General features: G+C 41.8%; 10 non-coding genes across 10 annotated transcripts; all 10 read left to right on the top strand.

Annotated features, from left to right (window-relative positions):
- Nucleotides 1-2727: 2727 nt before the first annotated feature.
- trnan-guu (transfer RNA asparagine (anticodon GUU)) lies at nt 2728-2801 on the top strand. Its single transcript has one exon. It is a non-coding gene; the product is annotated as a tRNA-Asn (tRNA).
- Nucleotides 2802-4298: 1497 nt separating this feature from the next.
- On the top strand, nt 4299-4372 carry trnan-guu (transfer RNA asparagine (anticodon GUU)). The gene has a single exon. It is a non-coding gene; the product is annotated as a tRNA-Asn (tRNA).
- Nucleotides 4373-5353: 981 nt separating this feature from the next.
- trnan-guu (transfer RNA asparagine (anticodon GUU)) lies at nt 5354-5427 on the top strand. Its single transcript has one exon. It is a non-coding gene; the product is annotated as a tRNA-Asn (tRNA).
- A 978-nt stretch (nt 5428-6405) lies between these two features.
- trnan-guu (transfer RNA asparagine (anticodon GUU)) lies at nt 6406-6479 on the top strand. Its single transcript has one exon. It is a non-coding gene; the product is annotated as a tRNA-Asn (tRNA).
- Nucleotides 6480-6935: 456 nt separating this feature from the next.
- Nucleotides 6936-7009, top strand: trnan-guu (transfer RNA asparagine (anticodon GUU)). Its single transcript has one exon. It is a non-coding gene; the product is annotated as a tRNA-Asn (tRNA).
- A 977-nt stretch (nt 7010-7986) lies between these two features.
- Nucleotides 7987-8060, top strand: trnan-guu (transfer RNA asparagine (anticodon GUU)). Its single transcript has one exon. It is a non-coding gene; the product is annotated as a tRNA-Asn (tRNA).
- Nucleotides 8061-10074: 2014 nt separating this feature from the next.
- Nucleotides 10075-10148, top strand: trnan-guu (transfer RNA asparagine (anticodon GUU)). Its single transcript has one exon. It is a non-coding gene; the product is annotated as a tRNA-Asn (tRNA).
- Nucleotides 10149-10601: 453 nt separating this feature from the next.
- On the top strand, nt 10602-10675 carry trnan-guu (transfer RNA asparagine (anticodon GUU)). Its single transcript has one exon. It is a non-coding gene; the product is annotated as a tRNA-Asn (tRNA).
- A 458-nt stretch (nt 10676-11133) lies between these two features.
- On the top strand, nt 11134-11207 carry trnan-guu (transfer RNA asparagine (anticodon GUU)). The gene has a single exon. It is a non-coding gene; the product is annotated as a tRNA-Asn (tRNA).
- Nucleotides 11208-11658: 451 nt separating this feature from the next.
- On the top strand, nt 11659-11732 carry trnan-guu (transfer RNA asparagine (anticodon GUU)). The gene has a single exon. It is a non-coding gene; the product is annotated as a tRNA-Asn (tRNA).
- The last annotated feature ends 1733 nt before the right edge of the window (nt 11733-13465 follow it).

The following is a 13465-nucleotide window of genomic DNA, read 5'->3' as shown; positions in this document are numbered from 1 at the left end:
ATTATGTGGTTCAGATACAGCTGCCTGTGATTATCACTTGGCCAGTAGGGGTTTCGTGAGCACATGAAGCTTCGAGAAATGAACCCTTTCTCGAACCAATTGGCTGAAGTGGTTGATGCCTCATGAGGCTTCACTCCACCTATTTCTGATCACCTCGTTAGTCCCTCATTACCTTCACCTGGTCCTCATGCCCATCTCACCTGTTGCCCATTCCCTCGTTAGTCCCTCATTCCCTTCACCTGGTCCTCACGCCCTCCTCACCTGCCTCTGATCACCTCGTTAGTCCCTCATTACCTTCACCTGGTCCTCATGCCCATCTCACCTGTTGCCCATTCCCTCGTTAGTCTCTGTCTACTTAGGTTCCCTCACTTCCACTTATCCTCTGCCAGATTGTCGTGTTTTCGTGCCAAGTTCTCCAGTGTTATTAGAGTATATTCCTGACCTGCCTGCCCTCACCTCTGATTCTCTGCCCCGCCCCTTTTTGGACTTGTTTGCTTCTTCAACTGATCTCCCGGTTTTGACCCAGCCTGTTTTCATCCAAAGACGTTCATCTTTGTTACTCCTGTCTGAGGCCACGTTTACACATAGCCGGGTATTTACAGAAACGAAGATTTCTGCCCCTCCATTTTCAAAAATAACGTCGTACACACAAGGTCGTTTTCAAAAAAGTTTCTGTTTATATGAACCGCATAATCGCCCCCGGGCGCCGTCATAACTATGCCAAACCTGTAGTCGGCAGTGTAACGAGAAGGATAAAGACATGCAAACCAATCAGAATTCTTAAGACTCGAGACATCCGAGGAGTATCCTCATGTCAAGGAGGAAATAACTCGGGCGCAACTGACAACGAAAATGAAGGCAGTGTTGCCAGGTCCGCGGTTTTCCCGCGGAATTGGGCTACTTTTGAAGTGTTGCCGCGGGTTGAATTTGTTGTCCGCTGGTTCGGGTAGACCTATTTTGCATGCAAATTATATGAATATCTTTAAATAAAAATCCATATTTTAAATGAAATAATTTATTGAAACACAAATCCTACCAAACTGACTCCAGATCAGCACGTACACATGGACATTGGACACGTCCACATACACACACTTTAAAAGCAGTGTATATGGTTTGGCACGGGCATATTTTGAGTTTTGATATTGGGCTGGTTTTGTCACACAGACCTGGCAACCCTGGTAGGAGCGGCCAAACTAACTGTAAACATAGGACGCTCACATGACGTGAAGCATTTTTAGTCGCATACTGTGACGTTTGACAACCTAAAACTCCGTTTGACCTCGTTCACACGCAAACACAAAAACTGAGTTTTCAGAAATCTCCACTTTGGCTGGAGTTTTTAGAAATGATCGTTTTCTGTGATAAAACCTCAGTTTTTGTGTAAATGAAAGGCCAAAACGCATGAAAATATATGCGTTTTCCCATCGCGTAAACGGGGCCTTAGTCGTGCTTTTGGGTCCACTCTAATAGCACCGTGACAAAAAAGGTGTATACAAGCAACTAGTGATGGTGAGATGAAGCCTCATGAGGCATCGAACCACTTCAGCCAATTGGTTCGAGAAAGGGTTCATTTCTCGAAACTTCATGTGCTCACGAAACCCCCTACTGGCCAAGTGTATAATCACAGGCAGCTGTTTCTGAACCACATAATGTGATGCATTGAATTTTTTTGTCTGTTATGGCTGTTGGGTATGACTATGAATTTCAAAAATGTATGACCAAATCATTTCTGTACATAAAGTATCACATATGTGCATAATAAAATATGTTTTGAATGTATTCTGTGTGTGTAAATGTTCCCAAAATGGTAGTATCATATGATATGGCAGGTTGTGTAATAATGTTATTATGTCACTTTAGGAAAATGGCATGGGCTGAAGCAGGCAGAGGACAGTGAACATGCTTGTATAACTAGTAAGAGGGGACTGAATATGCTTGTGTAACTTGGACACACTCAAAGAAATAACTTGTCGGATTTACTTAATAAAATCCTCGTAACAATTTGCACTAACACTAACTAAGTAACTTTTACTATTGAAGGATTAAGTAAATCCTACTAGACAGTGTTAAGTATAACATACTTAATTTTAGAGTAAATAACCATTAAAATACTAAGTAATTGTTACTTAATTATGCTTAAACATAACTAATATTTATTTAGCTAATTAAGTAAAGTCTACTTAACTTTTTCACAAACAGTAATTTCAATGTTATGAAAATGTCCCCTGTCCTGGACATCACTGCAGTGATGTCCAGGACAAGGGACATTTTATTCATTTTTATTCAGAAATAACAGTTTCTCAAAAGTTCCATCTTATCACCTCTCCTTCTCTCCTCACTCTCCTAACTCTACAAACTATCTCTCTCTCTAAACTCTCCAAACTCTCAACCAACAACCCACATTTTGAATGGAGCCTGAGGGGTTTATATTGCTGTCAAACCTCCCAGAAATATCTGAACCACTTCCCGAAGCAGTCACGTGGTACAGCCGGGCAGCGAGGCTCGACGCCCTCATCATTTTTGGCTCCTCCCCTAAATGAAGCAAGCCTCGATACGCGCTTCGAGGAAACGCCCCCTTCATTACTCGACACACGCCTCGAAGCGTCGGCACATCTCGTAGTCATAATGTACCTTTAAAAAAGATAAGGTCCAAATGTATTCGTCAAAAGTATCAATCTTACATTCAGCTGGGGGAAAAAACCCATCCTCTAACTCAGCAGACAAGTCTCTGTGGCGCAATTGGTTAGCGCGTTCGGCTGTTAACCGAAAGGTTGGTGGTTCAAGCCCACCCAGGGACGAAAGACTATTTAGCACTTGGAATACAAGTGATCATAAGAAAAATCCTCCGATATTGAATGATTGGTGGGAACTCTGGTCAGAACATCTTCGGTGTCTGTCTTGGTTGCAAAAAAACAACCGGCTTGGTGGCAGCAGCATAATAGTCACTTGTTAAGCTTAAGGTGGCTCAACTGTGGTTTTTCTCTTTTTACTATAGTGTGTTGTGTATGTTTTTGCACATAATAAAGGCCTATTGAGTTGTAAAGCCTCAACTCCACATCAAAAGGGGGTTACTCTCCCCTCAAAAACACTGACCTTAAGCTGCCTGAAGCCAGACGCTTGAATTCTAGTATTTTCTTCCAAAATGTAGTGAGTCATAATGTACCTTTAAAAAAGATAAGGTCCTAATGTATTCGTCAAAAGTATCAATCTTACATTCAGCTGGAAAAAAACCCCATCCTCTAACTCAGTAGACAAGTCTCTGTGGCGCAATTGGTTAGCGTTCGGCTGTTAACCGAAAGGTTGGTGGTTCAAGCCCACCCAGGGACGAAAGACTATTTAGCACTTGGAATACAAGTGATCATAAGAAAAATCCTCCGATATTGAATGATTGGTGGGAACTCTGGTCAGAACATCTTCGGTGTCTGTCTTGGTTGCAAAAAAAACCCGGCTTGGTGGCAGCAGCATAATAGTCACTTGTTAAGCCTAAGGTGGCTCAACTGTGGTTTTACTATAGTGTGTTGTGTATGTGTTTGCAAATAATAAAGGCCTATTGAGTTGTAAAGCCTCAACTCCACATCAAAAGGGGGTTACTCTCCCCTCAAAAACACTGACCTTAAGCTGCCTGAAGCCAGACGCTTGAATTCTAGTATTTTCTTCCAAAATGTAGTGAGTCATAATGTATCTTTAAAAAAGATAAGGTCCAAATGTATTCGTCAAAGTATCAATCTTACATTCAGCTGGAAAAACCCCATCCTCTAACTCAGCAGACAAGTCTCTGTGGTGCAATTGGTTAGCGCTCGGCTGTTAACCGAAAGGTTGGTGGTTCAAGCCCACCCAGGGACGAAAGACTATTTAGCACTTGGAATACAAGTGATCATAAGAAAAATCCTCCGATATTGAATGATTGGTGGGAACTCTGGTCAGAACATCTTCGGTGTCTGTCTTGGTTGCAAAAACAACCGGCTTGGTGGCAGCAGCATAATAGTCACTTGTTAAGCCTAAGGTAGCTCAACTGTGGTTTTTCTCTTTTTACTATAGTGTGTTGTGTATGTTTTTGCACATAATAAAGGCCTATTGAGTTGTAACGCCTCAACTCCACATCAAAAGGGGGTTACTCTCCCCTCAAAAACACTGACCTTAAGCTGCCTGAAGCCAGACGCTTGAATTCTAGTATTTTCTTCCAAAATGTAGTGAGTCATAATGTACCTTTAAAAAAGATAAGGTCCAAATGTATTCGTCAAAAGTATCAATCTTACATTCAGCTGGAAAAAACCATCCTCTAACTCAGCAGACAAGTCTCTGTGGCGCAATTGGTTAGCGCGTTCGGCTGTTAACCGAAAGGTTGGTGGTTCAAGCCCACCCAGGGACGAAAGACTATTTAGCACTTGGAATACAAGTGATCATAAGAAAAATCCTCCGATATTGAATGATTGGTGGGAACTCTGGTCAGAACATCTTCGGTGTCTGTCTTGGTTGCAAAAAACAACCGGCTTGGTGGCAGCAGCATAATAGTCACTTGTTAAGCCTAAGGTAGCTCAACTGTGGTTTTTCTCTTTTTACTATAGTGTGTTGTGTATGTTTTTGCACATAATAAAGGCCTATTGAGTTGTAACGCCTCAACTCCACATCAAAAGGGGGTTACTCTCCTCAAAACACTGACCTTAAGCTGCCTGAAGCCAGACGCTTGAATTCTAGTATTTTCTTCCAAAAGGAAGTGAGTCATAATGTACCTTTAAAAAAGATAAGGTCCAAATGTATTCGTCAAAAGTATCAATCTTACATTCAGCTGGAAAAAACCCCATCCTCTAACTCAGCAGACAAGTCTCTGTGGCGCAATTGGTTAGCGTTCGGCTGTTAACCGAAAGGTTGGTGGTTCAAGCCCACCCAGGGACGAAAGACTATTTAGCACTTGGAATACAAGTGATCATAAGAAAAATCCTCCGATATTGAATGATTGGTGGGAACTCTGGTCAGAACATCTTCGGTGTCTGTCTTGGTTGCAAAAAAAACCCGGCTTGGTGGCAGCAGCATAATAGTCACTTGTTAAGCCTAAGGTGGCTCAACTGTGGTTTTTCTCTTTTTACTATAGTGTGTTGTGTATGTGTTTGCAAATAATAAAGGCCTATTGAGTTGTAAAGCCTCAACTCCACATCAAAAGGGGGTTACTCTCCCCTCAAAAACACTGACCTTAAGCTGCCTGAAGCCAGACGCTTGAATTCTAGTATTTTCTTCCAAAATGTAGTGAGTCATAATGTACCTTTAAAAAAGATAAGGTCCAAATGTATTCGTCAAAAGTATCAATCTTACATTCAGCTGGAAAAAAACCCCCATCCTCTAACTCAGCAGACAAGTCTCTGTGGCGCAATTGGTTAGCGCGTTCGGCTGTTAACCGAAAGGTTGGTGGTTCAAGCCCACCCAGGGACGAAAGACTATTTAGCACTTGGAATACAAGTGATCATAAGAAAAATCCTCCGATATTGAATGATTGGTGGGAACTCTGGTCAGAACATCTTCGGTGTCTGTCTTGGTTGCAAAAAAAAACCGGCTTGGTGGCAGCAGCATAATAGTCACTTGTTAAGCCTAAGGTGGCTCAACTGTGGTTTTTCTCTTTTTACTATAGTGTGTTGTGTATGTTTTGCACATAATAAAGGCCTATTGAGTTGTAAAGCCTCAACTCCACATCAAAGGGGTTACTCTCCCCTCAAAAACACTGACCTTAAGCTGCCTGAAGCCAGACGCTTGAATTCTAGTATTTTCTTCCAAAATGTAGTGAGTCATAATGTACCTTTAAAAAGATAAGGTCCAAATGTATTCGTCAAAAGTATCAATCTTACATTCAGCTGGAAAAACCCCATCCTCTAACTCAGTAGACAAGTCTCTGTGGCGCAATTGGTTAGCGCGTTGCTCGCTGTTAACCGAAAGGTTGGTGGTTCAAGCCCACCCAGGGACGAAGACTATTTAGCACTTGGAATACAAGTGATCATAAGAAAAATCCTCCGATATTGAATGATTGGTGGGAACTCTGGTCAGAACATCTTCGGTGTCTGTCTTCGTTGCAAAAACAACCGGCTTGGTGGCAGCAGCATAATAGTCACTTGTTAAGCCTAAGGTGGCTCAACTGTGGTTTTCTCTTTTACTATAGTGTGTTGTGTATGTTTTGCACATAATAAAGGCCTATTGAGTTGTAAAGCCTCAACTCCACATCAAAAGGGGGTTACTCTCCGCTCAAAAACACTGACCTTAAGCTGCCTGAAGCCAGACGCTTGAATTCTAGTATTTTCTTCCAAAAGGTAGTGAGTCATAATGTACCTTTAAAAAAGATAAGGTCCAAATGTATTCGTCAAAAGTATCAATCTTACATTCAGCTGGGGAAAAAAACCCATCCTCTAACTCAGCAGACAAGTCTCTGTGGCGCAATTGGTTAGCGCGTTCGGCTGTTAACCGAAAGGTTGGTGGTTCAAGCCCACCCAGGGACGAAAGACTATTTAGCACTTGGAATACAAGTGATCATAAGAAAAATCCTCCGATATTGAATGATTGGTGGGAACTCTGGTCAGAACATCTTCGGATTTGTCTTGGTTGCAAAAAAACAACCGGCTTGGTGGCAGCAGCATAATAGTCACTTGTTAAGCCTAAGGTAGCTCAACTGTGGTTTTTCTCTTTTTACTATAGTGTGTTGTGTATGTTTTTGCACATAATAAAGGCCTATTGAGTTGTAAAGCCTCAACTCCACATCAAAAGGGGGTTACTCTCCCCTCAAAAACACTGACCTTAAGCTGCCTGAAGCCAGACGCTTGAATTCTAGTATTTTCTTCCAAAATGTAGTGAGTCATAATGTACCTTTAAAAAAGATAAGGTCCAAATGTATTCGTCAAAAGTATCAATCTTACATTCAGCTGGAAAAAAAAGCCATCCTCTCACTCAATAGACAAGTCTCTGTGGCGCAATTGGTTAGCGCGTTCGGCTGTTAACCGAAAGGTTGGTGGTTCAAGCCCACCCAGGGACGAAAGACTATTTAGCACTTGGAATACAAGTGATCATAAGAAAATTCCTCCGATATTGAATGATTGGTGGGAACTCTGGTCAGAACATCTTCGGTGTCTGTCTTGGTTGCAAAAAACAACCGGCTTGGTGGCAGCAGCATAATAGTCACTTGTTAAGCCTAAGGTAGCTCAACTGTGGTTTTCTCTTTTACTATAGTGTGTTGTGTATGTTTTGCACATAATAAAGGCCTATTGAGTTGTAAAGCCTCAACTCCACATCAAAGGGGGTTACTCTCCCTCAAAAACACTGACCTTAAGCTGCCTGAAGCCAGACGCTTGAATTCTAGTATTTTCTTCCAAAACGTAGTGAGTCATAATGTACCTTAATAAAAGATAAGGTCCAAATGTATTCGTCAAAAGTATCAATCTTACATTCAGCTGGAAAAACCCCATCCTCTAACTCAGCAGACAAGTCTCTGTGGCGCAATTGGTTAGCGCGTTCCGCTGTTAACCGAAAGGTTGGTGGTTCAAGCCCACCCAGGGACGTAAGACTATTTAGCACTTGGAATACAAGTGATCATAAGAAAAATCCTCCGATATTGAATGATTGGTGGGAACTCTGGTCAGAACATCTTCGGTGTCTGTCTTGGTTGCAAAAAAAACCGGCTTGGTGGCAGCAGCATAATAGTCACTTGTTAAGCCTAAGGTAGCTCAACTGTGGTTTTTCTCTTTTTACTATAGTGTGTTGTGTATGTTTTTGCACATAATAAAGGCCTATTGAGTTGTAACGCCTCAACTCCACATCAAAAGGGGGTTACTCTCCCCTCAAAAACACTGACCTTAAGCTGCCTGAAGCCAGACGCTTGAATTCTAGTATTTTCTTCCATAACGTAGTGAGTCATAATGTACCTTTAAAAAAGATAAGGTCCTAATGTATTCGTCAAAAGTATCAATCTTACATTCAGCTGGAAAAAAACCCATCCTCTAACTCAGTAGACAAGTCTCTGTGGCGCAATTGGTTAGCGCGTTCGGCTGTTAACCGAAAGGTTGGTGGTTCAAGCCCACCCAGGGACGAAAGACTATTTAGCACTTGGAATACAAGTGATCATAAGAAAAATCCTCCGATATTGAATGATTGGTGGGAACTCTGGTCAGAACATCTTCGGTGTCTGTCTTGGTTGCAAAAACAACCGCTTGGTGGCAGCAGCATAATAGTCACTTGTTAAGCCTAAGGTGGCTCAACTGTGGTTTTTCTTTTACTATAGTGTGTTGTGTATGTTTTGCACATAATAAAGGCCTATTGAGTTGTAAAGCCTCAACTCCACATCAAAGGGGTTACTCTCCCTCAAAACACTGACCTTAACCTGCCTGAAGACCCACGCTTCAATTCTAGTATTTTCTTCCGAAACGTAGTGAGTCATAATGTACCTTTAAAAAGATAAGGTCCAAATGTATTCGTCAAAAGTATCAATCTTACATTCAGCTGGAAAAAAAGCCATCCTCTCACTCAATAGACTAACCTCTGTGGCGCAAGTGGTTTGCGTTTGGCTGTTAACCGAAAGGTTGGTGGTTCAAGCCCACCCAGGGACGAAAGACTATTTAGCACTTGGAATACAAGTGATCATAAGAAAAATCCTCCGATATTGAATGATTGGTGGGAACTCTGGTCAGAACATCTTCGGTGTCTGTCTTGGTTGCAAAAAAACAACCGGCTTGGTGGCAGCAGCATAATAGTCACTTGTTAAGCCTAAGGTAGCTCAACTGTGGTTTTTCTCTTTTTACTATAGTGTGTTGTGTATGTTTGCACATAATAAAGGCCTATTGAGTTGTAAAGCCTCAACTCCACATCAAAGGGGTTACTCTCCCCACAAAAACACTGACCTTAAGCTGCCTGAAGCCAGACGCTTGAATTCTAGTATTTTCTTCCAAAATGTAGTGAGTCATAATGTACCTTTAAAAAAGATAAGATCCAAATGTATTCGTCAAAAGTATCAATCTTACATTCAGCTGGGAAAAAAACCATCCTCTCATTCTATAGACTAGTCTCTGTGGCGCAATTGGTTGGCGCGTTCGGCTGTTAACCGAAAGGTTGGTGGTTCAAGCCCACCCAGGGACGAAAGTCTATTTAGCACTTGGAATACAAGTGATCATAAGAAAATTCCTCCAATATTAAATGATTGGTGGGAACTCTGGTCAGAACATCTTCGGTGTCTGTCTTGGTTGCAAAAAACAACCCACTAGGTGGCAGCAGCATTATAGTCACTTGTTAAGCTTAACGTGGCTCAACTGTGGTTTTCTCTTTTACTATAGTGTGTTGTGTATGTATTTGCACATAATAAAGGCCTATTGAGTTGTAAAGCCTCAACTCCACATCAAAGGGGTTACTCTCCCTCAAAACACTGACCTTAAGCTGCCTGAAGCCAGACGCTTGAATTCTAGTATTTTCTTCCAAATGTAGTGAGTCATAATGTACCTTTAAAAAAATAAGGTCCTAATGTATTCGTCAAAAGTATCAATCTTACATTCAGCTGGAAAAAAACCCCATCCTCTAACTCAGTAGACAAGTCTCTGTGGCGCAATTGGTTAGCGCTCGGCTGTTAACCGAAGGTTGGTGGTTCAAGCCCACCCAGGGACGAAAGCCTATTTAGCACTTGGAATACAAGTGATCATAAGAAAATCCTCCGATATTGAATGATTGGTGGGAACTCTGGTCAGAACATCTTCGGTGTCTGTCTTGGTTGCAAAAAACAACCGGCTTGGTGGCAGCAGCATAATAGTCACTTGTTAAGCCTAAGGTAGCTCAACTGTGGTTTTTCTCTTTTTACTATAGTGTGTTGTGTATGTGTTTGCACATAATAAAGGCCTATTGAGTTGTAAAGCCTCAACTCCACATCAAAAGGGGGTTACTCTCCCCTCAAAAACACTGACCTTAAGCTGCCTGAAGCCAGACGCTTGAATTCTAGTATTTTCTTCCAAAATGTAGTGAGTCATAATGTACCTTTAAAAAGATAAGGTCCAAATGTATTCGTCAAAAGTATCAATCTTACATTCAGCTGGAAAAAACCCCATCCTCTAACTCAGCAGACAAGTCTCTGTGGCGCAATTGGTTAGCGCGTTCGGCTGTTAACCGAAAGGTTGGTGGTTCAAGCCCACCCAGGGACGAAAGACTATTTAGCACTTGGAATACAAGTGATCATAAGAAAATCCTCCGATATTGAATGATTGGTGGGAACTCTGGTCAGAACATCTTCGGTGTCTGTCTTGGTTGCAAAAAAACAACCGGCTTGGTGGCAGCAGCATAATAGTCACTTGTTAAGCCTAAGGTAGCTCAACTGTGGTTTTTCTCTTTTTACTATAGTGTGTTGTGTATGTTTTTGCACATAATAAAGGCCTATTGAGTTGTAAAGCCTCAACTCCACATCAAAAGGGGGTTACTCTCCTCAAAAACACTGACCTTAAGCTGCCTGAAGCCAGACGCTTGAATTCTAGTATTTTCTTCCAAAATGTAGTGAGTCATAATGTACCTTTAAAAAAGATAAGGTCCAAATGTATTCGTCAAAAGTATCAATCTTACATTCAGCTGGAAAAAACCCCATCCTCTAACTCAGTAGACAAGTCTCTGTGGCGCAATTGGTTAGCGCGTTCGGCTGTTAACCGAAAGGTTGGTGGTTCAAGCCCACCCAGGGACGAAAGACTATTTAGCACTTGGAATACAAGTGATCATAAGAAAAATCCTCCGATATTGAATGATTGGTGGGAACTCTGGTCAGAACATCTTCGGTGTCTGTCTTGGTTGCAAAAAAACAACCGGCTTGGTGGCAGCAGCATAATAGTCACTTGTTAAGCCTAAGGTAGCTCAACTGTGGTTTTTCTCTTTTTACTATAGTGTGTTGTGTATGTGTTTGCACATAATAAAGGCCTATTGAGTTGTAAAGCCTCAACTCCACATCAAAAGGGGGTTACTCTCCCCTCAAAAACACTGACCTTAAGCTGCCTGAAGCCAGACGCTTGAATTCTAGTATTTTCTTCCAAAATGTAGTGAGTCATAATGTACCTTTAAAAAAGATAAGGTCCAAATGTATTCGTCAAAAGTATCAATCTTACATTCAGCTGGAAAAAAACCCCCATCCTCTAACTCAGTAGACAAGTCTCTGTGGCGCAATTGGTTAGCGCGTTCGGCTGTTAACCGAAAGGTTGGTGGTTCAAGCCCACCCAGGGACGAAAACTATTTAGCACTTGGAATACAAGTGATCATAAGAAAAATCCTCCGATATTGAATGATTGGTGGGAACTCTGGTCAGAACATCTTCGGTGTCTGTCTTGGTTGCAAAAAAACAACCGGCTTGGTGGCAGCAGCATAATAGTCACTTGTTAAGCCTAAGGTAGCTCAACTGTGGTTTTTCTCTTTACTATAGTGTGTTGTGTATGTTTTGCACATAATAAAGGCCTATTGAGTTGTAAAGCCTCAACTCCACATCAAAGGGGTTACTCTCCCTCAAAAACACTGACCTTAAGCTGCCTGAAGCCAGACGCTTGAATTCTAGTATTTTCTTCCAAAATGTAGTGAGTCATAATGTACCTTTAAAAAAGATAAGGTCCAAATGTATTCGTCAAAAGTATCAATCTTACATTCAGCTGGAAAAAAAACCCCATCCTCTAACTCAGTAGACAAGTCTCTGTGGCGCAATTGGTTAGCGCGTTCGGCTGTTAACCGAAAGGTTGGTGGTTCAAGCCCACCCAGGGACGAAAACTATTTTCTTCGTCAAATGGAATACAAGTGATCATAAGAAACACCTCCGATATTGCCTGATTGGTGGGTACTCTGGTCAGAACATCTTCGGTGTCTGTCTTGGTTGCCAAAAAAACAACCCGCTTGGTGTCAGCAGCTTAATAGTCACTTGTTAAGCTTAAGGTGGCTCAACTGTGTTTTTTCTCTTTTTACTATAGTGTGTTGTGTATGTGTTTGCAAATAATAAAGGCCTATTGAGTTGTAAAGCCTCAACTCCACATCAAAAGGGGGTTACTCTCCCCTCAAAAACACTGACCTTAAGCTGCCTGAAGCCAGACGCTTGAATTCTAGTATTTTCTTCCAAAATGTAGTGAGTCATAATGTACCTTTAAAAAAGATAAGGTCCAAATGTATTCGTCAAAAGTATCAATCGTACATTCAGCTGGAAAAAAACCCATCCTCTCACTCAATAGACAAGTCTCTCTGGCGCAATTGGTTAGCGTGTTCGGCTGTTAACCGAAAGGTTGGTGGTTCAAGCCCACCCAGGGACGAAAGACTATTTAGCACTTGGAATACAAGTGATCATAAGAAAAATCCTCCGATATTGAATGATTGGTGGGAACTCTGGTCAGAACATCTTCGGTGTCTGTCTTGGTTGCAAAAAAACCGGCTTGGTGGCAGCAGCATAATAGTCACTTGTTAAGCCTAAGGTGGCTCAACTGTGGTTTTTCTCTTTTTACTATAGTGTGTTGTGTATGTGTTTGCACATGATAAAGGCCTATTGCGTTGTAAAGCCTCAACTCCACGTCGAAAAGCGGTTACTCTCCCCTCAAAAACACTGACCTTAAGCTGCCTGAAGCCAGACGCTTGAATTCTAGTGTTTTCTTCCATAACGTAGTGAGTCATAATGTATCTTTAGAAAATATAAGGTCCAAATGTATTCGTCAAAAGTATCAATCTTACATTCAGCTGTAAAAAAAACCATCCTCTAACTCAGCAGACAAGTCTCTGTGGCGCAATTGGTTAGCGTTCGGCTGTTAACCGAAGGTTGGTGGTTCAAGCCCACCCAGGGACGAAGACTATTTAGCACTTGGAATACAAGTGATCATAAGAAAAATCCTCCGATATTGAATGATTGGTGGGAACTCTGGTCAGAACATCTTCGGTGTCTGTCTTGGTTGCAAAAAAAACCGGCTTGGTGGCAGCAGCATAATAGTCACTTGTTAAGCCTAAGGTGGCTCAACTGTGGTTTTTCTCTTTTTACTATAGTGTGTTGTGTATGTTTTTGCACATAATAAAGGCCAATTGAGTTCTAAAGCCACATCTCCCCATCAGAAGGGGGTTCCTCGTCTCTCAAAAACACTGACCTTAAGCTGCCTGAAGCCAGACGCTTGAATTCTAGTATTTTCTTCCAAAATGTAGTGAGTCATAATGTACCTTTAAAAAGATAAGGTCCAAATGTATTCGTCAAAAGTATCAATCTTACATTCAGCTGGAGAACAAAAAACCATCCTCTAACTCAGTAGACAAGTCTCTGTGGCGCAATTGGTTAGCGCGTTCGGCTGTTAACCGAAGGTTGGTGGTTCAAGCCCACCCAGGGACGAAAGACTATTTAGCACTTGGAATACCAGTGATCATAAGAAAATCCTCCGATATTGAATGATTGGTGGGAACTCTGGTCAGAACATCTTCGGTGTCTGTCTTGGTTGCAAAAAAAAACCGGCTTGGTGGCAGCAGCATAATAGTCACT

Source organism: Pseudoliparis swirei, unplaced genomic scaffold (assembly GCF_029220125.1).
Source record: "Pseudoliparis swirei isolate HS2019 ecotype Mariana Trench unplaced genomic scaffold, NWPU_hadal_v1 hadal_27, whole genome shotgun sequence".
In the NCBI taxonomy this organism is placed as follows: domain Eukaryota; kingdom Metazoa; phylum Chordata; class Actinopteri; order Perciformes; family Liparidae; genus Pseudoliparis; species Pseudoliparis swirei.
This window is presented reverse-complemented; position numbering and strand designations above follow the sequence as displayed.